The sequence below is a fragment of the Lissotriton helveticus genome, chromosome 4_1, assembly GCF_964261635.1.
Source record: "Lissotriton helveticus chromosome 4_1, aLisHel1.1, whole genome shotgun sequence".
NCBI classification, from domain to species: Eukaryota; Metazoa; Chordata; class Amphibia; order Caudata; family Salamandridae; genus Lissotriton; species Lissotriton helveticus.
The window spans coordinates 316,135,488-316,157,533 of NC_136063.1; positions in this window are offsets into that span (position 1 = coordinate 316,135,488).

Below are 22,046 nucleotides of genomic sequence, written 5' to 3' on the forward strand. Positions count from 1 at the left end.
TAAAAATTAATTATTAAAAATTATTACCTATTAATACAAATTATTTACCAATTAACAATTAATTAATTAACAATTAAAAATAATTAAAAATTACAACAAAAAAACAATAAATAAATTAAAATATTTAATTAATTACAATTAAATTACTTCCCACCCTATTCCCCTATAAACACACAACCCACAACAGAAAATAAATTAATAAAATTAACATAATTATCAATTAATCAAGTAATTAAAATTAATTACCAATTATATTTTACTTAATTACCAATTAAAAATTTAAATAACAATTAATTTAAAATAAATACCAATAAATAAATTAAAAATTAAATTATTTATAATTAAATTACTTCCCACCCTATTCCCCTATAAACCCACAACCCGCTACAGAAAATAAATTAATAAAATTAACATAATTATCAATTAATCAATTAATTAATATTAATCACCAATTATATTTTAATTAATTGCCAATTAACAAATAATTAACAATTAATTCAAAATGAATATCAATAACAATTTTTTTTTAAATTAATTATAAATAAATTACTTCCCACCCTATTCCCCTATAAACCCACAACCCGCTACAGAAAAGAAATTAATAAAATGAACATAATTATCAATTAATCAATCAATTAAAATTAATCACAATTATATTTTAATTAATTACCAATTAACAATTAATTAACCATTAATTAAAAAAAATACCAATAAATACATTAAAAAAATATATAATTATATATAATATATTTTTTTTTAATGTGTATTTATAAATTATAATTAGAGGGGCAAGATGGCTGCCGTGCTGAGGGCTGTGTGAGCAGCTCTGTCCTCAGGCTTTGGACCCTCACCGGGACTTACCCGGCGCTAGCGAAATTTACTCGGCGAGGGGTGCTCGGACTTTCTCGGTGCTCTCAGAAGAGGCAAAGGATGCGCTTCTGACAAAACGAAAAACAGCCGCAAATTCATTCCTTCGGCAGCAAGCAGCAAGCGGCAAGCGGCAAATGGCAAGTGGACCATATGTGTAAACGAGTGCTGCCTCCCGGATAGCTGTGTGGCGGCTGCTGCAGCCTTTTTTTTCTTTGCTTTGAACGTGAACCGCGGTGAACTGCGGTGAAGGCGTTTGAATACAAAACGATCACGAACTCAGCAAAATAATCTGTTGCTTACCGGATTTTGACCTGGTGATTGTTGGGAGCCTGCTCCTCCTTTATTCTTCGAATGTTGGCTTACTTGCTGCTCATACAACGGCGTCCCCCGTGTTGGCGTTTTCCAGTTCTTCTTCTTCCATACCCGATTTTTATGGTTCGGGCCGAGGCGGTGTGTCTCGTAAGAAGAAGAAGCAAGTTCAAGCACAAGACTCTGCGCTGACAGTGGCTTCAAGTACACGAAGCGGCAAAAATACCGGTGAACAACAAACATTAGTACAAAGTATCAAACCTATAGATGCTGTTACTGTAACCCCGAAACAAACTACACTAACGCTCCCTGAAATGTTTAGGGCAAATCAAATAAAAAAGGTGATCCCACTGCTAGCGTTATTGAAAACCCAGGACAGTGCATTGTGGGAGAGGAAGTCCGGGATAGTTTAATGATTCAAATAGATGTGCACGAACATTTATCAGCAGAGGCTATCACCGGTGCTTCTCTTTCTGAGCCTATGCAGGGAGCGGACGCCATAGCGGAAGGGGTACCATCGGGGCTACAAGACATTACCGAGAATTTTTATTCTTTATCCGATTTCTCTTCTGAAGAGAGCGCTAATGTTAGCAAGGATTGGGCAGAATGTAGTATGGGAATGAGCTCCGCTACGGATGAAGACACAGTCAATACTAATGCCAATTCTTCAAATACAATTGCCTCCACTGTAAAAAGACGTAAAAAACCCTCGCAACGCTCTTTGGTTATGCATTCACCCCCAGATGCCAATGTCTCATACTCAGGACCTGGGCCAGATTTGTGTTTTGATGGGAATGAACCTCAAGAGGGTGCGCTCAGGCTATCAAAGGATAATGATCCATTGAACTTGGCACAAGATGTATGCGACACATCACCCGGCGCTGCGGAGATTACCCTGACAACTATATACAATACCATGATGACGCATCGCTCTGAAATAAAAGCCGAAAATCTGCGCACCCAGGCCACTTGCTCTAAACTCAAGAATGCTGTTTGTCGTGCAATTAAACTATCTGGAGAGACAGCCGATAGAGTGACTGAAACTGAGGCAAGGATATCGGCTCTGGAAGATGAGAATATCAGGCAGAAACAGGAACTAGACAATGTGAAAGCTCTTAAGGACGACATTACTAATAAACTGCAGGGCTTGGAAAATCAAGCGCGTAGGAACAACTTGCGTTTCCTTGGAATACCGGAGAAAAAAGAAGGGGGGGACGCCAGGAGTTTTATCATAGAACTACTTAAAGAAGCCTTTCCACAATTGTCTACTTGGGACTGGGTTAAAGAAGTGCAGAGGGCGCACAGATTTCCATTTTCAATAAGAAAGCCGCGCCAGGGCACCAAGGAATATCCCAGGGCAATATTGCTGTCCTTCAATAATTTTTTGGCTAGGGAAGAGATCTTCATGCTAGCAAGACCTGACAAAAAAGCCTCCGCTAAGGACTGTGAATTTTTTGTAAGGCCGGATTTTTGTCAAGCAACGGTGACTCAAAGATGGCATCTCCGACAGCTCATACCTGATTTTCAAAAGAAAGGCGCTACCGTATTTTTGCAAAATCCGGCCAAGCTAAAAATAATCTTGAAAGGGCAGACCAAATTTTTCTTGTCTGAGATTAGAGCCAAGGAATATTTAGAGTCATTATGAGTCATATAACTCGATCCCAGAACTATTATTCTCCTAAGTTGACAATGCTCTATTTCTTCTGTATTTAACTGGTGTTCTCTCGTGAGGGTCTAGCGGCGGGGGGACACGGCAGTCCATTTTTTTTTCAGGAACTGGGTGTTCCTGAGCCTCCGATGTTGGGGAGGGGGGTTGTGGGGGGCACCGGGGGGGTGTCGGGATTGGTGGGTTTGGGTGGGTGGTGGTGGGGGTGTATGGCAGTGGTAAATGCTAGATTGTACAGAGCAAAACTGGTTGAAGACTTGTTTTTTATGTCAACTTTATCCATACGATTAAGCAGTAGAAGACTCCTAATATTTTTGGAAATTAGAATATTGTATAATGGATAAGAAAGTAAAAATATGTACCATGAATATTAATGGTCTCAACGATCACAAAAAGATCAGGGTGTTGTCTAAATTAATTCAATCTTTAAGCATAGATATTTTATGCCTGCAGGAGACCCACATTCCATGGGAAAAGCGCAGAATTTTGAGGAATTTGAGGCTGGAACTCCTGGTCAGCTCTAAACAAACTGGGGTGAAAAGGGGGATTGCAATTCTCATGAGAAAAAATCTAGGCAAATGTGGTAGAACATTATCAGACAAATGGGGCAGATGGGGATTGGCTGAGCTTAATATTAACGGTAACAGATTTACTTTGTGTTGTATATATGGTCCGAACCTTGACGATTGTGAGGTATTTAATACTATCAATTTGGAACTAGCTGGCTGGTGTCAACCGCTAATTCTATGCGGTGATCTGAATGTCCATATCGATGCCAAGTGTAATATTAGGACATGTGGAAAATACAGTGGTCGTAAGATTAAGACCTATAAAGCTCTAAGGGAGACAGGATTGAATAATGGACTATATGATGTGTGGAATAAAACCAAATCAATCGATCCCGGTTTTACTTTTTTCTCAAATCCCCATAAAAAATTTGTTCGGTTAGATTTTTTCTTTATTTCTTCTTTTTTCCTGGATAATACCGAAATAGAGATTCTACCTCAAATGATTTCAGATCACAATCCTATAATATTAGAGCTGGCACTCTCCCCTAAAAAATATAACACAAACTATCATTGGTCATTTCAAAGGAGTCTCCTATTTGATGAGAATTACCTACGATATATGACTGAGACCATCAAAGATTTTTTTCTCCACAACTCGAACACCGCTTCAATCCAAGTGGTCTGGGATACTTTTAAATCTGTTGTAAGAGGGGAAACATTAAGCTTTTCTAATTTTCAACGTTTGAAGGTAAAAAAGGAGCTAAGAGACAAAATGGATAAAACACGTATTGCCGAATTAAATTTAGTCAAGCAGATTATAAAAGGTAATAACTCTGATATCCAAGAAGCTCAACGACAGTTAACCATCGAACGAGCTAGTTCATATTCCTATCTAGCAGATCAGGTAGCAATACAATTTAAGCAACATAAAGCAGAAAGCTACGAATTAAACGAAAAAACTGGGAGGATTCTAGCCCAAAGGGTTAGACAAAAAGCTATGCAAAATGAAATAACTAGAATCAAAGATCTAACTGGGGTATATCAAGAATCTAAGGAAGGGATTCTGAATGCTTTTAGTGATTTTTATAAAACATTATACAACAAACAAGTATCTGAGAGTGATACAGATAGAAGGCTAAGTGAGTATCTGAGTGGCATTGAGAATATATCAATGTCTGAGGATGATGCAAGGTCTCTTAGCTCCCCAATCACATGGGAGGAGATTGAGTTAGCTATTCTTAGCTTACCATCTGGGAAACCCATGGGGCCAGATCAAATTCCACTTGAATTCTATCGAACCTTCAGGCATATTTTAAAACCCGAGCTACTCAAGATTTTTTATCAAGCTTATCGAGGATCTCCCCCAGCTTCTTGGTCCTTAGCCACAATTATAGTGTTTAACAAAAAGGGAAAAGACCCTGATGAACTCGGGTCTTATCGACCCATTTCTCTTATTACAGCAGATAGCAATTTTTTTTCCAAATTGCTAGCAAACAGAATACCTAATATTATGCCCAAGCTGGTCTCTAAAACTCAGCATGGATTTATTAAAAAGAGAGATACCACTGATCATGTAAGAAGGATTATTACTATATTTGATTGGGCACGGGTTACGGACTCCCCAGTCGGCGTTATTCTGCTGGACGCTGAAAAAGCGTTTGACAGAGTCGACTGGGGGTTCCTATGGTCCGTCCTAACTTGGAAGAAGTTTCCAAGAGAATATATTGTGGCAATTCAGGCGATGTATCAAGACCCAAAGGCGGTAATACGTACAGGGACGGAAATATCTTGTCCATTTGCGATCACCAGGGGGACAAGGCAGGGTTGTCCCTGCTCCCCCCTGCTGTTCGCTCTATATATTGAACCTTATCTAAAAAAGATCACAAATGAAGTTGGAATTCCTCCGGTGGCCATCCAGCAAATCAACCATAAAATCCTTGCGTATGCTGACGACGTCGCGGTGGTCACTTCTGATGTGGGTGCTTCTATGCCTAAAATCGTAGAACTTGCACAAGAATTTGGTGAGCTGTCAGGCTATAAACTTAACATTTCCAAAACTCAGGTAATTCATTCTTCTATTGGTAAACCTGACGGAATAAATCTTACATCTACCGCGTTGTATCTTGGTGTGATAATATCTCCTACAGATGATGATATTGTAGGGCTTAATACAGACCCTCTTCTTAAGTATACTAACAGGACTTTGGAACGGCTTAATAATTTACACCTATCTTTAATTGGGCGAACTAACGTAATTAAAATGGTTATATTACCAAAATGTCTTTATTTATTTCGCACCATTCCTCTTCTTTTCTCCTCTTCCTTTTTCAATAAACTAGATTATAGTGTTTCTAGGTTCTTATGGGGTTACCGGAGAGCGAGACGAGCACTTAAATGGTGTATCCTTCCAAAACTTAGAGGCGGTTTAGGAGTCCCTAGTTTTCGTCTGTATTATTGGGCAGTTATGCTAAAACAGATGGGCATTTTAATGTTTCCAGATTATGGTTTAGATGAAGCTCTTTGTCCATCAATTTATGAAATGCTGCTCGGAGCTGATGCACGGCAATGGGTGTTTAAGTTAATAGAACCCAGTTATCATAAAAAAAACTAATTCAAGATTATGATTACCGCAGCCCGGACCTGGAAGCAAATTAACAAAATGTTTCATCTTTTGCCAAAACTTAATTACTACACTCCTCTCTCACAGAATCCCATGCTACCCGAAATATTCAATGACCTGGTTATGCATAGATGGTTGGGCTCAAATATAAAAACACTTGGTCTATTATATCACGAAGGGCAATTAGCATCATACACTTTACTACAAAATAAATTTGGTTTAGATAAAGCGGACTTTTTTAAATACTTACAGATCCGCAGTTTTTTGAGTGCGAAGAACTTAATTACGTCAGATTCTATGAAACCAATAGATTTGTTGGAGTGTTGCCGGCTGGGATATAAGATTGGTATAATATACCAAAAATACATAGAGATGATGGAGGATAACTTAGATACTTATGAAGGAAAATGGAAAACAATTTTTGATCTGGAATCTGTAGACTTAATCAGATCTTTTGAAGTCTGCAGTAAAGTTATTCTCAATGATTCTCTAAAGAGCCAACATTATATGTCAGTGTTCGATTTGTATTATACACCATTGCAAATATCCAAATGGAAAACTCCGAAGGGTGTGAACTGCAGTCGCTGTGGCTACAATGCGGCTAACCTGTGCCATATGTTGTTTGATTGTATAAAATTTACTTTATTTCAATCTCAGATGCAAGCCTTTCTAAGAACTATTCTAGGTGTAGATATTGTGCTAACACCCGAACTTGTTATAACTGGAATAGAAACTGAAAAAATTACTGATAGAACAATTGCTGAAGAAGGGCTCATATTTATAGCTATGTCAGTTTATCGCAATTCAATAACATCTCGTTGGCTGGATGCTGAACCACCCACATTCTGTCAATGGCAATCTAAAATGCTGAATATCTATCAGCTAGAAAGAGCTGTATATAAATTTAAAGGTGTTAGAAGAAAGGGGATGGGGCAAAAAATATGGCTACCCATTACGAATTGGCTGTGAAATGCTTATCTATTTTAGTTGTACTTTTATTTGTTTGCCCAATGCTGTCTGATAGATTTTAACTTTTTTCTCTTTTTTATTATCAAGTCTGGGTAAACTTACAAGTATGTATTATGATCAATTTATATGGTTTTTCTTCTCTGTTTGCTTATTTCCACTGCCAATAAAATCAATAAAAAAAAATTATAATTAAATTACTTCCCACCCTATTCCCCTATAAACCCACAACCCGCTACAGAATTTTATTACGCAAAAATTAAATACCATAAAATAATTACTTAAAATAAATTATAAAATAAAAATACACTTTTAACACATATACTAACATAAGAAATATTTAGATATTATTAAAAAATAAATATTAATTTACTTACCTAAAATTAGATATTTTTGTTGTCTATATTCTGTCCATCGATATTTTTGTTGTCTATATTCTGTCCATTCGATATTTTGTCCATTCTATATTTTGAATTCGATATTACTGCTATTCAATTCGATATTTTTGTGGTCTATATTCTGTCCATTCGATATTTTGCCCATTCTATATTTTTTACTCGATATTTTGCCCATTCTATATTTTTTACTCAATATTTTGACTGTATACCGCTCAGGGGCCATCCCTCCTGCCTGTTAATCTCCTGCTAGTCTAATTTTGCAAGGCTCTTTTACAGCTCCAGAATCCAACTCACTTTTTCCAGCAGCAATGATTTGTGAAAAGCTCAGTACCTGCTCACCTGTTTGGGCTCCTGATAATCTCCTTAGCCAAGGATCTTCCATCAGCAGCGCCCTATGACACCCAAGGTAGCTTACACTGCCTGCCTGTATTATCCAGGCCCCATGGCCTACTGAACATTTGTAGGGTGCTGCTGTGATCACTAGAAGTCAGGGGTTCCCTGTTTATAGGTACCCTCTACCGGGCCACTCCACAGCAGTCAAAGGGAACCCACTTCAGGGCCTTCATTAATTCACTCTCTGTGGTCCGACTGTGGAAGCCAGTGCCAATGGCCCTCGAGACAGAGTCTACAGAGTCTATAGACGTAAAAGTCCAAAATGGGCCTCAAGTCCAGAGAAGAGTTTGTCAAAATGGGTCCTATCTTCTTCTTTTGTAGTCACTCTTCTCCTTAAAGTTTCTCCTTTGTGTAGGAGTTTAAAAGAGGAGTTCTAAAAGGTGTCAGTCTCTGCCAAATCCAAAGACTCTGCATCACACCTCCACCCCTCCCAGACACCTTCTGAGAGCAGCCTACAGGCTTGCCCATCTCCTGCACAGAATCCTGAGATATTCCAAGAAAGCAAAATCCAATTTGGTTTCCAAAAGCTCACTCTTGGGCCCTAGATTCACCCTTTACTGCCACTGGAATACTGGTTCCTAAATACTAAAACATTAAAGAGAACCCCTAGTGTAGTGGATGGGTCAGAGGTCTGACTACTTTCCTTTGCCCTTGTGAGAAGGGCATGGCTAGGTGTGTCAGTGAAGTAATAGTCTATGCATATTTCTCCCCCACCCACTTCCTCTACCAGCATAGGCTAATCCCCCCAAAATGGGCCTGTTTTCTGGGAGAGGCTTTGCTTTAGCCATCAGAGTAATTAACATGGCACTGCAGGGTAGCTCAAAGCCTAAATCTCATTAACGGCTAACTCAGAGAAATATTGCAAACACCAAAGTTTGTGAAGGAGTGAAAATATTACTAAATTAAAAATTTGCACTGAGGACCTTTTTAAACATATGGGAAAGTACTTTAACCCCCTCTTTGTGATGAGTCAATTAAAAATGTATATTTTGGTACTGTTTTTACCCAGAATGTGAATGCACTAAAGTACCACCAACTTACAATATTGCACTTCAGACACTCACTCGACAGATGCACTGCAGGATGCCTGCCCAATTTAATTATTAGAGATGCATAGACCATAACCAACTTATTAATTGCCCCATCTTAGATGGCTAACTATATGGAGATATTGGGCAGTAGTCTCACTAAGCCTGCACGTGCACATGTGTTACCGGTGCAGACCCAATTTCCACAGCTGCACAGTAGTGGGTCTTATTTTTAATGGTGGCTACTAGTGGTTAGCACTTAAATCATTTACAGATGCTTACTCTAAGGCCCCCATTTCGAGTCTGGCGAACCAAAGACTGCCAGACTCAGGGGTGCGGCGGTGTCAGTCTGCCCACCGCCCTATTACAAGATGGGAGATGTATGATGCAACAACGCATTCCGTTGCAACGCATGCCTTTACCACGCATGCGTTACAACGCAAATGGCTTTACCACGTACAACCTTTACCACGCATGTTTTTACAAAGTATTTTTGTTGTAAAGCATGTATGGTAAAGGTCTGTGCGTGATAAAAATGTTCCCTAACTCATGCCCTCAGTCCTCAAGCCAGGCCCTGAACCTCCCCCACCCGAACCTTTTTTGAAATACCCGACCATGCCCTAATCCCTAAAAATCACTCCTGCACGACCCCCACTGCCCGCCCTTTTAAAATAAAAAATTCCATAACCCTGCCCTAAGGCCTAAACTTACAACCCAGCGCGACTCACATCGTCCTTTTTAAAAATACCCAACCACTGCTCTAATCCCTAAAAATACACTCCTGCACGACCCCCACTACCCCTGCCCTTTTTATTAAAATCCACGACCCTGCCCTAAGCCCTAAACTTAGATCCCTGTGCGACCTACACCACCCTTGCCCTTTTGAAATTTCCCCGAACACTGCCCTGATCCCTAAAAAAACACTCCTGTACGACCCCCACTGCCCCCGCCCTTTTAAAAAAATCCACAACCTTGCCCTAAGGCCTAAACTTAGAACCCAGTGCAACCCACACTGCCCCTGCCCTTTTTAATAATACCTGACCACTGCCCTAATCCCTAAAAATACACTCCTGCACCACCCCACTGCCCCGCCCTTTTTCCTAAGCCCGAAATCTAGAAACCAGCACGACCCCTACAGCCTTCGCCCTTTTAAAAAATACCTGACCCCGTCCTAATCACTAAAAAATACCCGCAACAAAATGCATCCCAAAAATAATCCTCCTTACCTTAACAGGATGACGATGAGGCAACTATGGAAAGAGGAAGCGGAAGGATCTCTTTGCTCCTCATAATGACGCCAATAGCGTTGACCATGAAGGTGCCTTTACAACTGTTACCAGCATATGCCCTCACCACGTACGTTGCGTAGTAAAGGCTATGTGTGGTAACAATATATGCAAGGTACCGACTGTGTGGTAAAGGTCCTGCATGGAAACAGCCGCGTTGTAAAGGCTGTTTCCCCAAGATGAGCAGTGGGACCTCCACAGCCCAGCTGCAGCTGCCAGGGAACAACTTGTTCGGCTGCGTAGAGGCATCCATGTGCTTGGCGGGACCACACGGTCCTGCCAAGCATATTGGGAGTTTGCTCTAAACCAGGGTTTTCATGACGGTTCCTCCTCCATGAAAACAAGGTGGAGAGGAAACAAAGGTTGCCTCAGTGCCCTGTGGATGCACACAGGGGGGCACAACATGTTCCCCCTATGTGCATGCACACCAATTCGTGCACAGCAAGGACTTTTCAGTCTATGCCGTGCAGGAACTGTTTTTGGTGTTCCCATTGTGGTACCTGTTGTTAGAGGCACCGCTGTGGGAATGCAAAAAAAAAGCCAGCCAGACAGGCAGAAACTCCTAATTTGGAGGGTGGGCTGACCACGTCTTTTGCGGTGTAGCAGCAGGGAGGACCCGGGGCTGTATCTCCAAACTCATAATCAGGCCCTAAATGAGATTCGATGAGTGACATTCATTCATAGCAAAGATCCAAAAACTAGGTGGTTCAAAATCAGAAAATCGTGGGGGGTTTAAGTGGGTCAAAATCCATTCTCTCGCACAGTAAAAAAACATAATTATAGTCTGAAAATATGAAGATCCTTTCTGTTCCTCAGGCTGAAGATCAAAGGTGTGCAAATACCAGTTCATAATTCTTAGGATAGTTGATGAAACTATACTCTAGTCATGAAGGTTAAATCAACAAACACAAATAGATTCCTGAGAATATCTCTCTGTATCTATTTCATTCTGTTGTGGACTACTTAGAGGGATGGGTGGATATATGGTTTCGGAGGATGATTCGGTTTACTAATTTTGTTTTTTATTGGTATCACATAGCAGAATAATATATATGAATGGGTTCCTCCAAAAAGGTAGCAGGCAATAACACAGTTTTTTTTGTTTTCTTCCATTTGTCACAGGTCTTCCGAGGAGGTTGCTGCCACCAGTACCCTCTGGGAAACAGGAAAGAAATGCGCTAAGTATTGTATTCCAACTGCGCGGTTGGTTTTCCCTTCACGACAAAACCTGTGAAACAGTGATCTGGCCCATGTTTTCAGAAACACACACCCAGGAACATTGGTTGTCTAATCACCCACTTCCAGGGGTCTCGGGGACCTTCAGTCACCCGGAACAATAGATGCTCCCACTTTATTTCTCTATTGTAGGGCCTAGCATGACCCCACAGTATATTTATAATATTACTCCCTTCCACCAGTGGTGTAGCAAATCACCCACTCTCTGGGGCAATTACTGAGAGCCTTAAGAGTGGGAAACAATGAAATATACAAAAGAAAAGAAAAGTAGGTCTTTAAGCCTTGTATCTAAAGCCTTGTATCTAAAAGCTGCATACTAGAGTGCCAAGCAGTAGAGATTCACTAAAGCAGCAATTAAGGTGGCACCTGTGCTCACCACCACTCACCCAAACAACACTGTAAAAACTCCTGCCTCTGGTTTTTACAAGCTGCCCTTTCACCGGCCACTCACTGTGCTGCCACAACTCTCCTAAGTTGTGGCCAGCATGTAGGCATGCTTCAGTGGCATCCACTCTTCCGTCCACTTCTCCTGGGGATCCTCAATGAGGTCAGCCTCGCTCCTCCTTGTTCCTAGATCTCCTGCGATGCATTCCATAGACTTCCGACTCACAGGTTTCTCTTCTCCACTGGTGCTCTTGTAGTGTAGCTCCTATTTTCCCAATAGGCTCTGCGCATTGGAATAGTACCTACAGCAGTAAAGGCCTAGGCCAGACGTTAACTAGGTCTACTACTGTCGAAACTAGACTTAATTTTTGGGTTTGCCAGCTAAGCTCAGAGTTCGCTAGAAACTTTCTCGAATGTTCAAGGAAGGATGAACTCCCCTGATTAGACAAGAAGGGATTTAGTTTCTGACAACCATAGAACATGACAACTTTGCTCTCCCCTAATCAAGAGTCAATCTCGAGAGTCGTGTGAGCACAAGGCAATTATTTTACTCAGTCAGTACGTGCATTCTTAGTCTCATCAGAATGTAGAGAAAAGGAAGAGACGGGCGTGTTCAATAAAAGATGTTATTTATTGATCAGTCTCTTTTCTCGTACAAGAGAAATGGATCGATATTATTGCAATACTTATAGTTAAGTAAAGTGCATACATTAGAAGCAATAGTATAAAATAATACTGTAAAAACATTGATATGGTTTCTGAGCCATATGATGTTAAAATGATTAAAATATATTTACATACACATATACATTTGACTAAACGTACTCAACTGGTGTTTCTAAATACGCCTACCCCGTGTACCTGACCTAAGTCTAATGCGTGGGCGGGAATAGAAAGTTACAGTTTAGTTTAAGTTTGTTTTTGCCAAGTGAATAACTAAAGAATTCTCTAGGAGGGGTTATTCAGTTCTGTACCTGGAATTTAGGATGAATGAGGAATGGTATCTCTTTCTCTGCTCTCGATATTCCAGGCTGCCTGCGAGGGCTGCCCAGAAGCGCCGGTGCTGGGTCTCTCGGCTTGAGATAGCAGCGCGTCTCTCAGCGCGTCAGGAAGGCGGGGCTGCTGCCTGCGGGGTCTGCTTCTGCTCTCGGCTTCGGCAAGTATGGCTGCTCCGTCTTGTCACCACGCGTGTGTTTGCATAGGGCAAGGTCGGCAATATTTATACCTTAAAGGTGCCGGGATTGACGTAAGGATGGACATAGGTACGTCAATAAAGATGTCATACGACTTGCTCGTTAGCACATTCTTTACTAAAGTTCTCTGTGAAATCAAAACAATGGCCGCACGGATTATCCAGGTTGTCATAGGTTTGATTTGTTATGAGAACGTCGTATGCCTTATCAGGGGCTGGAGGAATATCGCTTGTCTAATTAGATCTCAAGCGTTATGACCTAATCAGATAACACGTTCCTGTGCCGTAGTGTGACTGCGTCAGATAACGGTATCTGCATCATGGGGGATTTCTTGCCTCATGGGCTGACTGTTAGTTAACTAGCTAGTAAGTTTAACCAGAATAGGGTCAGGAATAGGGGGATCGAATCAGAACCTATAGAAATACACGACACCCACTCCACGCTAACTATGGTCATATCTACTAATCTATGCATAGTATAACATAGTACAACATACTATAGAGTATAGTGTATACCTTACCACCCCAAAATACATAAATGCATTTCGAAATTTTCAAATATACTGAAAAATTGCAGTCATATATATTGTATGCACTTAAGCTATGAATTAGATGCAAAAGTGAACACGCATTGTTATGCATTATTGATTGTTGGTATATGAGAAATACACATGAAATGGCTCTTAATATGGCTATACAGAAAAAAAGTCGAAACCATTTCATCACATAAAATCTATTGCGAACATACCAGCGGGCAGCTAAAGTCTATAAAGTCTATAAAGTATCTAAAATAGAAATCTTAGTTCTCTAGGAATAGTCTCTTACTTTAAGCAGAAAATCAGTGTCCCGGGAAAAAATATATAGAAAAATATTTTAGGGGCTTGCTGAAAAAAGTTGCTGTCCGTGAACTGGATTGTAATTGTTCATGTGACTTTATTTTTAAAGTTGAAGGCCGAATTCAGGGAACGCCGTGTGCGAGTTTACTCAAAAGTCTCTATTTCTGTTCCGGAGAGAACATCATATCATTCAGGCTTTCGAAAAAACTGTCAACAGCTTCATGGGAAAGTTCCACTAAGTCGGAAATAGGGGTAACCATGCATTCATGCGCATGATTGTCTCCATTGACATTCTGATTTGCATTGCTGACAGAAGGTCGTACCTGTTCGATGCTGCTTTCATCTTGAACTTCACTACTCTTCAATCGCAGTGGTGAAGATTCCAGGAATGCCGTCATCAGAATTGGCAGCCTTTGAGGGCAGCACAGTGCGTGAACCTTGGTAGGAACCAACAGTGTATCTGCATCCACCGGCGCATCCGATTGTAGCGTCAGACAGGTGTCTAACACGCATTCTTCTCCGCATAGCAGACACCTTAGTACAGGTAAAACACACCTTTGCCACATTGGTCGAAATGATAGAAACCAAGTCATGTTTAGGTCTCTAAGCCGGGATAGTCCCAGGATTTTTGATATCCGGTCCCGGTATCCAATGGCTAGGATCGTATCTTCCATTGTCGCGAGAGTTTGATCTGTGACATGGGTTGCCATAACGAAAAATAAGGACTAGGAATAGGATTCCTGCAATTAGTCCTAGGATCAGGGGAAGTCCGCCAAAAATCGAATGGACGAAGTCTGGAAAAATACCCAGTATGGCTTTGAATGGTGTTAATGCCATCGAAAATACTGTCTTAAATACCTTTGAGACCCCTGTGGTATCAGAAATATTTAAGATTTCGCTCAGGATTTCCGCGAAATGTACGGGGGAATTAGTTGATAATAATGTATGTATCTCTGCAGTCGTCCTTGCGACTTGTAGATCATACGTTTCTTTAGATGACGTGAGCCTTGTAGGCGTCTGAAGAAGCACTGTTTTCATTCTGCTTAAAGTGTCTATTCGAATAGAAGTAATTTTCAAACTGGGCCATGCCCTCGCCTCCCTGTCTGGAAAGGAGCTGGGGAACAAAGAACGTCCACAGCACTTGACCTTCGCCGTCGTAGTGACGAGATAAGGAGTCCCGGGCATAAGACTACAGCATCTGCGGTCTACAATAAGAATGTAACTCCCATTATAGAGTCTTTGAAAGAATGGTTCTATTTCAGTTGCAGGTGCGCCTTGCTGGTGACATGAAAGGTTGTATGAATTCCCTTCACAGGCTCCGTGCAAACTAATACCGTTACACAGAAGCGTGCCGCTTAGTGACATAGCACAATTGTTGCCACTAAGAAACACTTTCTGTCCTTTGTTACTGACACATGCATGTGAATAGGGCAGGTTCCAAGTTGTTTTAAGGTACCCCTTTCCCAATTTCTCGTACATGCCAGCCTGTATATATTTTTGGCAGTATTGAAACCTGAAGGTTGAGATTGGAATATTTATGATTCCGTGGATTATCCATTCACTGACAGGTCGTTCTGACATTGTCAACGGTAATCTTTCTAGTTTTTCAATGCTCAAGATTGTATAATCAGCACCCTTCTGCGCCATACCGATTTGTCTATCAGTAAGGTTAAAGATTTGAAATAGTGACGTTGTGTTGATTAAACGCCAAGGCACATAGCCTGAACGCAGATTTTGTAACGTCCAGCCAAGCTGTACAATAGAACGCAATTGTGACTGACCATGTTGTAATAACAGTAAGTCTTGCGATAATATATCGATTGCTGAAGACACAATGCTGTCCAATGAAAAAATTCTGGAGGACAGAGTCATTAACCCATTGTCCACTACAGAAAGTGATTTTTCCAAATTAATACGGTCAATTTCCCGTATTCTTTCTGCTGTCTCAATTTGAGTAACCTTCCAGGCCTCATTGTATGCTGCATATACAGAGGCTGCTATGAAACGCTTTTGACGCTGTTTGCGTGGTCCCATTATGAAATCACGCAAGTCAGCACCATCAGTAAGTAAAGTTAGGTGTTGCTTAATTTCAGGCAGTGTGGAAGTTTGTAGCCATTGAAGGCATAATTTGCCCACACTGTAGGTTGTTATTATCCCTGGGTGATGTCTTTGGGGATATCTAGGGTCTGGCCTGTTCATTTTGAAACCCTGTGTTTTATTCAGGAATCTATCTTGACAGTTATTTGTATCTGTGGGCCAGATCAACCATTGTTTCCAATCAGGATGTGTTCTGTTTTGGTTAAGTATATGGTTTATGTCTATTTCTTCATCTGTTTCAGAGTTATTGCTAAACATTGTTGGCTTTGGAATAGACAGGTTATTTAAATCTTTGATTTTGGCTAAGCCAAGACAGGTGGTTTGTTGAACGGTGTCATTTAAAAATATCATTTGTTCTGGGATCATGCAGGCTCTAAACAAAGCTTCTATACCCTGTACTTGCCATTCTTTTGTGCCCCAAACACTTTTCAAATCAACATGTTTGTCCCAATAATCAAATCCAAAAGTATTCATTTTTTCAAAGAAAGAATCTGAATATATCAATTTTGTGTTGGTTATCATGGTTTTCATCCCTGTCTTGTTTGACAATTTGTAATAAAATGTTTCAGCATTAGTTATGTTAAAACCTGAAAAATATGAATATTTGCCATACACGGTTCTAGAGCTCCCTTTTGGAGGTGTAGCACAATGTTCCCATTGATTAAAATTTAAAACATTTCTAGGTTGTGCAGATTTATGCAAGAAATGGTTACCATAATGGTTATAGCAGTACATGCTGTCATAATTTGTAGAACCCTGCAAATAATCATGTTTTGTAAATTTAGCAGACATTACTAAGTCAGACATCATATTGTTTATGCTTTCAAAGTCCCAATCATCAGCAAATGAGTTTGGTTTTGCAAAGTCACTCAAGGAGATCTTGATTTGGTGTGGATATTTCAGGATCTCGACCGGACCATAAATTTCATAGTCAGTGTTGTCCCAGGCTACCCCACCAGATATTGGAATTGCTGTGAAGTTGGCTGAAGAAAGTTCTGAAGAAAGTTCTCTTTTCTCGACGTGTGAAGATGTGTGTGGTTTGAGGACCAAGTTGATGTTCTGACTTGCTGTGTCCATTTTAGCATATTTTCCCTCAATGAAGCGTCCCAAGGTAAATACCATGATGAGCCAAAGTATGAGGATAAATGCACCAAAACCCACCCAAAATTCAATCCATGGAGAAACCAGATATGTTTCTTTCAGTTGTTTCAAAAGTTCCTTCGCTTTGTCTTTAAAGGATTTTGATGATGGCTGTGTCTTTTGTTCGCTGAAGCCTTCAGAGGAATCATCGAAGTTGATGAAGTAACCGGATGCAGTTCTGTCAATTGTTCCAATTGGTTCAGGATTTTTGTTTCTCGCATTTTCACTTGGTACTTCTGTATAGATTGGTGTGTCTCTGCTAAATGTCTTTATTTGGGTTTTCAGAGGTCTAAGTTCTATTGCATTGTTGCATAGTCCTTGTTGTTCTTCTGTAGGCGTTTCGAATGTGATGAGCCTCTTTGATAGGACCTCTGTACTGGTAGCAAACCTTGGTGTTCTGCTACTTATTGGGAGTCCACTTGGCCTACTGTTGGTTATCGGCCACATGTTGTGGTTTTACCAGGTCGATGGATACAACTCGGTTCTCCTTTTTTCCAGCAAGTGGCGGTAGTACAACTGATCTTGTCCCGTTGACAGACAATACAGGAACTGCTTTTCTGTAAGAAGGCCCAAATTCCTTCTTTACCGCGATCTTCTCCCTGACTAGATCCCCGATTTTTGGAATCCAGACAGGTCTTGCTGGGACAGGTGGTGATTCTTCAGTGGTCGTTGGCTGTTCTTTCAACTGTATGTTGCTCAGGTCTTTTCTTGTTTTGTTTAAGTCCTGCAAAATAGCCAAACGGTCTTTGACATCAAAGCTTTTTTCTGTTACCACTGAAGTCTGACTATCAAGGTCAGAGATCAACATCCTAGTTCCGAATAATAATTCGTACGGACTGAATCCCTTCAGAGAATTTCTTGGCAAGTTATTTAGACTACGTTGGACACTTATTAGATGTTTGACCCACCCAGCTCCCGAACCTAATATCCTTTCTATTATAGATTGCTTTCTGTCTTGGTTTTTTCTTTACACCATCCCATACCCTCAGGAAGGAAGTGAGAAGATTCCCGCTGGGCTGTGCTCATTTGGCCATTCTTTCCCCCCCCCAGGCTGGATTGCCTGAGAAAAAGAAAAAAAAATGGTCGAACGTAGCATGCTCTTAGCGTATATGCCATTTAGACTCGCAAATCTTGTATAACAGTCCGGACGTCAGCCGAGTGCTGTGGATCTACATTATAAGTGGGAACTAGCCTGTATATGTTAATCGCAAGCCATTCTTTTTAGTGGTGATGTTATCTGCCTTGATACGACGAGGTATTAAACTGCTTCTCTCCCCACTGCGATCTCTGTTGCAGTTTGGGCAGTTTTTTACAAACATGGTGTAGTGCAGGCTCATGCCTGGCCACCAGTACCGTGATTGTAATTCTTCCAGAGAATCTTTTAATTTAAGGTGTTTGAGACCCTCGCCCATGTGTGCGTCTGCGATTAACAAGTTTCTCCTGTCCATGTTTGGAATCACTCTATCCCCCACTCCAGGGATTCGAGCAAAAGGAATGGAGTTTGCATCTATGATGTATGTGTAATTGAGTGGATAGTTGATCGGTAACGCCGAGCAGTCGCCTTTTGATGACGTTTTTACTGCCAGCAATGTTTCGCCGTCAATGTATTTTAATGTACGCTTTTTTCGATCTACGGGAGCCGGTTTACTGGCTGCCGCTGCGGCTGTTTCAGCCAATGAATTCCCTACAACGTGAACGCCATCACGCTGGTGACTCAGTGAGTGTGTCACGTGAGTCTTTGGTAGTTCTTTTTTCAAAAGAGCTACCTGTTCCCAGAGCAGTCTCTGCTTTATTGGTGCATCCTTGTCATCTTTGTAATCGTTCTGAATCCAGGTCTGCAAATCCTTGTTATATGCTTTGACGCAGAAATATGAATCTGACACTATAAGTGTCGGGAATTCGCGATCCGCATTATCTAGCGCCATTTTCAAAGCTAATATTTCAGTTTGTAGTTCTGAATTAGTTTCTACTGAGTGTGATTTTGTTAATAGAGGTCTTAGTTTACCTCCGTGCCACACTTCTTTTGTAATCTCACATGTGGGATTGTATGCATGTTCTCCCCAAACGGAGGGTTGAGCATGTCCGTCTGTATAGATTACACAGGCGTAATGTCGTAGAGGCAGAATGTCGATTGGCAGAGGATACGTTTTTTCATATTTTAGATTTTTCAATTCTTCTAGTTCTTAAAAGACTGTTAACCAGGCAATACTTGATAATTCATATCCTCCGTACTGGATTTTCAGATGGGCAATTCTGGACTTTTTGAAGTTGAATTTGTAACCCTCTGCAGCGAAACCAAGTATTATGGTGTTCACTCTTTTCAAGTGAGTTTCCAAGTCATCATCTGTTAAGTAAATGTCATCGACATAAGATAATGCTTCATCATCATATTGTTGTAGTAATTCTGTTACTCTCGCTGAGAATACCCCCGGGCTGTTCTTGTACCCCTGGGCTAACCGACAGAATTGTTTTTGAGTGCCATTTACTGAAAATGCAGTTAAATATCTGCTCTCTGGTGCTATGTTTTGACAAAAGAATCCATTGGAGATGTCCAAGGTTGTTTTGTATTTTTTGCGCACTATGTTATTCATTAGTGCAGCACTGTGTGAGTTTTGCACTGCAAAAGTTTTGCAACATGTGTTACGGTGTCGGTAATCCAAAACTAGACGATATGAGTTGTCTGGTTTGGCGACCGGAAACAAAGGATTGTTCATTTGTGAGGTGCAAGTTTCAATCACCCCCTGGTATTCTAGCTGATCTAGTATTTCATTTACTTGTTTTTTAGCTTCTTGCTTAATTGGGTACTGCCTTTGTGCAGTAGGTTGTGATTTTAACTGGATTTTGTGAGGAGGAGAATCCTCATCCCATCCAACATGATTTTTATATAAAGCAGGTGCTAAGGCCACTGCCCACTTTCTAGCAAGTGTATATTTTTTATGAATCGGTATTTGATTCGAGAAGGCAGGCATAATTACTTCTTCGCCATGAGGGCACTCCCTGACAAACTCCGGTGGCCAGTCTTTTTCAGCTAGAAGGATGTCATAGCCCTTGGATAGGTTATCCCAAAATAGTCCCCTTATTTTCCTAGTCTTATCTCCCTCTATACGTAATGTTATCTCGTATATTTTGTGGGGCTTGCTAACTCTGGTATCTGCAGTTTCCACTTGAAGGTATTCATTCGTGTCCACTGTCTCCAGATGATTCATAAGGACTTTGCGAGCTATGCTCACCTCTGCTGCGCTGTCTAGCATTGTCTGAGCCCATTCTCCATTTTTCAGTTGTGTCCTCAGTATTCTCGGCATTGTTAACTACCTTGATACTGGCTACCTTCTTTTTTGGAAATTGTGATTTCTTTTTCAGTTGAGCAGGTTCCTTGTCTTTGGACTTGGCGTGCTCTTCTGATCGTCCTCTTCTTTCCGATTTCTGCGAGGAATTCTGAAAAGATTGAGACGGACGTGTATCAATGTCTTGATATCTATCAGGTTTTTTAATATTATCCCTATTTCTAAGGTTATATCTATTCCCAGAGGGTTCACTCTGAGGTGACCTTTGTCTCGGGTTTGGAGATTTCTCTCTTCGCCTAGGAGACCTTCCTCTGGACTGGAATTTCTTTTCTTTAGGATTGGATTGTTTATTTCCATCCCAGTTCTTTTTTGGTGAATTATTATTATTATTAAAAAACATTTTTTCTGGACTTGTAGTCAGTTGCGGTTTTACTGGTATTCCACCTAGACTATCTCTGCCTAGTTCTTCATAGGATTTTTCTATGATTCTGGCAATTTCAGCTGGTTGGTCTGCTATATCTGTCTCTTTTAACCTCTGGCGGATCGCCACGTTTGCTGCTTCACCCTTTATGTTGGCTAGTAATATAGCCGAGACCTGCTTGAAGTCTTTCAGTAATTTCATACCAAGAGTTAAAGCAGGTTCTGGACCATATTCATCTTGAATTTGTTTTAGCACATCTGGTATTACCGAAATGGATGGAACACCGTGCGTTTTTGTGTAGATGGAAGCAAAGACTGTACCCCAAGTGTCACAGTCCTCAATGTGTGGTGCGATTCCCATTGGGAGACATATAGTCAGAATCCTGTGTTTTTCTAGCGGGGTGGTGTCAGGAAACACCGCCTCTATTTGGGTGATTTTCTGTGCCAACCAGAATGGTATCTGTTCCCGTTTAGCTGGAACTTTACCTAGGCAGGATTGGATGTTCTGTGGTGTAATTTTATTTGTGTTCCCCTGGTGAGGGGTCAGCTGTGGAAGTTTAATCGCTGGCTGAATTGTTGAACTCCGCATTACATACTGAACTAATTGTCTGTGAATTTTTAGTAGTTGTTTTAGCTGTATTAACAGCTCTGCTGCAGGCATTCTTTCGATGTCTGGATGTGGTGTGTATCCGGCTAGGACCGGCCACGTTGCTCCTGGTCTTCCTAAAGGACAGAGCCTTGTAATGTGATTATTATGTTTTAGGGCGCCATCAAATAAGAGCAAATGCTCTTGGAATTTGAGTGGTACTTCCACCTCCTCGAAAGGAGTGTACTCATTAGGAGGTTCCTCTACTTTGTAATAGTGGAAGTACTTTGTTACAGCATTTGCTGCTGGAAAATTTATCCATGTATAGTATACCTCTGTCTGCCGATATTCGTGTGCCTCGATTACGAATATGACTGTGCCACCTCTAGGTGTCAGTCCATTTTCTATAAGTTTTAGAGTTATAGCTCTCCTTTTGGCGACCTGGATGAGTATTATATCCGGGTCTGCATCGAGTGCTGTAGTATCAGCTGCTGCTATTTCAGTAGCTAATCTAATTGCCTCTCTTTCTTCATCACTCTCCATTTTACTGACAGAATGGTATTATGTTTGTTTGCAGATCAGGTTTCTTTATGGAACAAAGATTAGGTGCACAATATTTTGGAACTGTTTTATCCTTCAACGTTGACTAGACCAAGAACCATACATAGGAGTTCCCTCCTGCGAGGTTTTGGAGGATATAATAACCTTTCACCCACTCCAGACGTCTTTGGAGTATTTGGGAAAAGGGGTCTGAGTGAGAAAGCACGACTGAGTTACTCTAAATGTCTTACGTTAGTTTTATCGCCCTTTCCAAACGCGTTGGGCG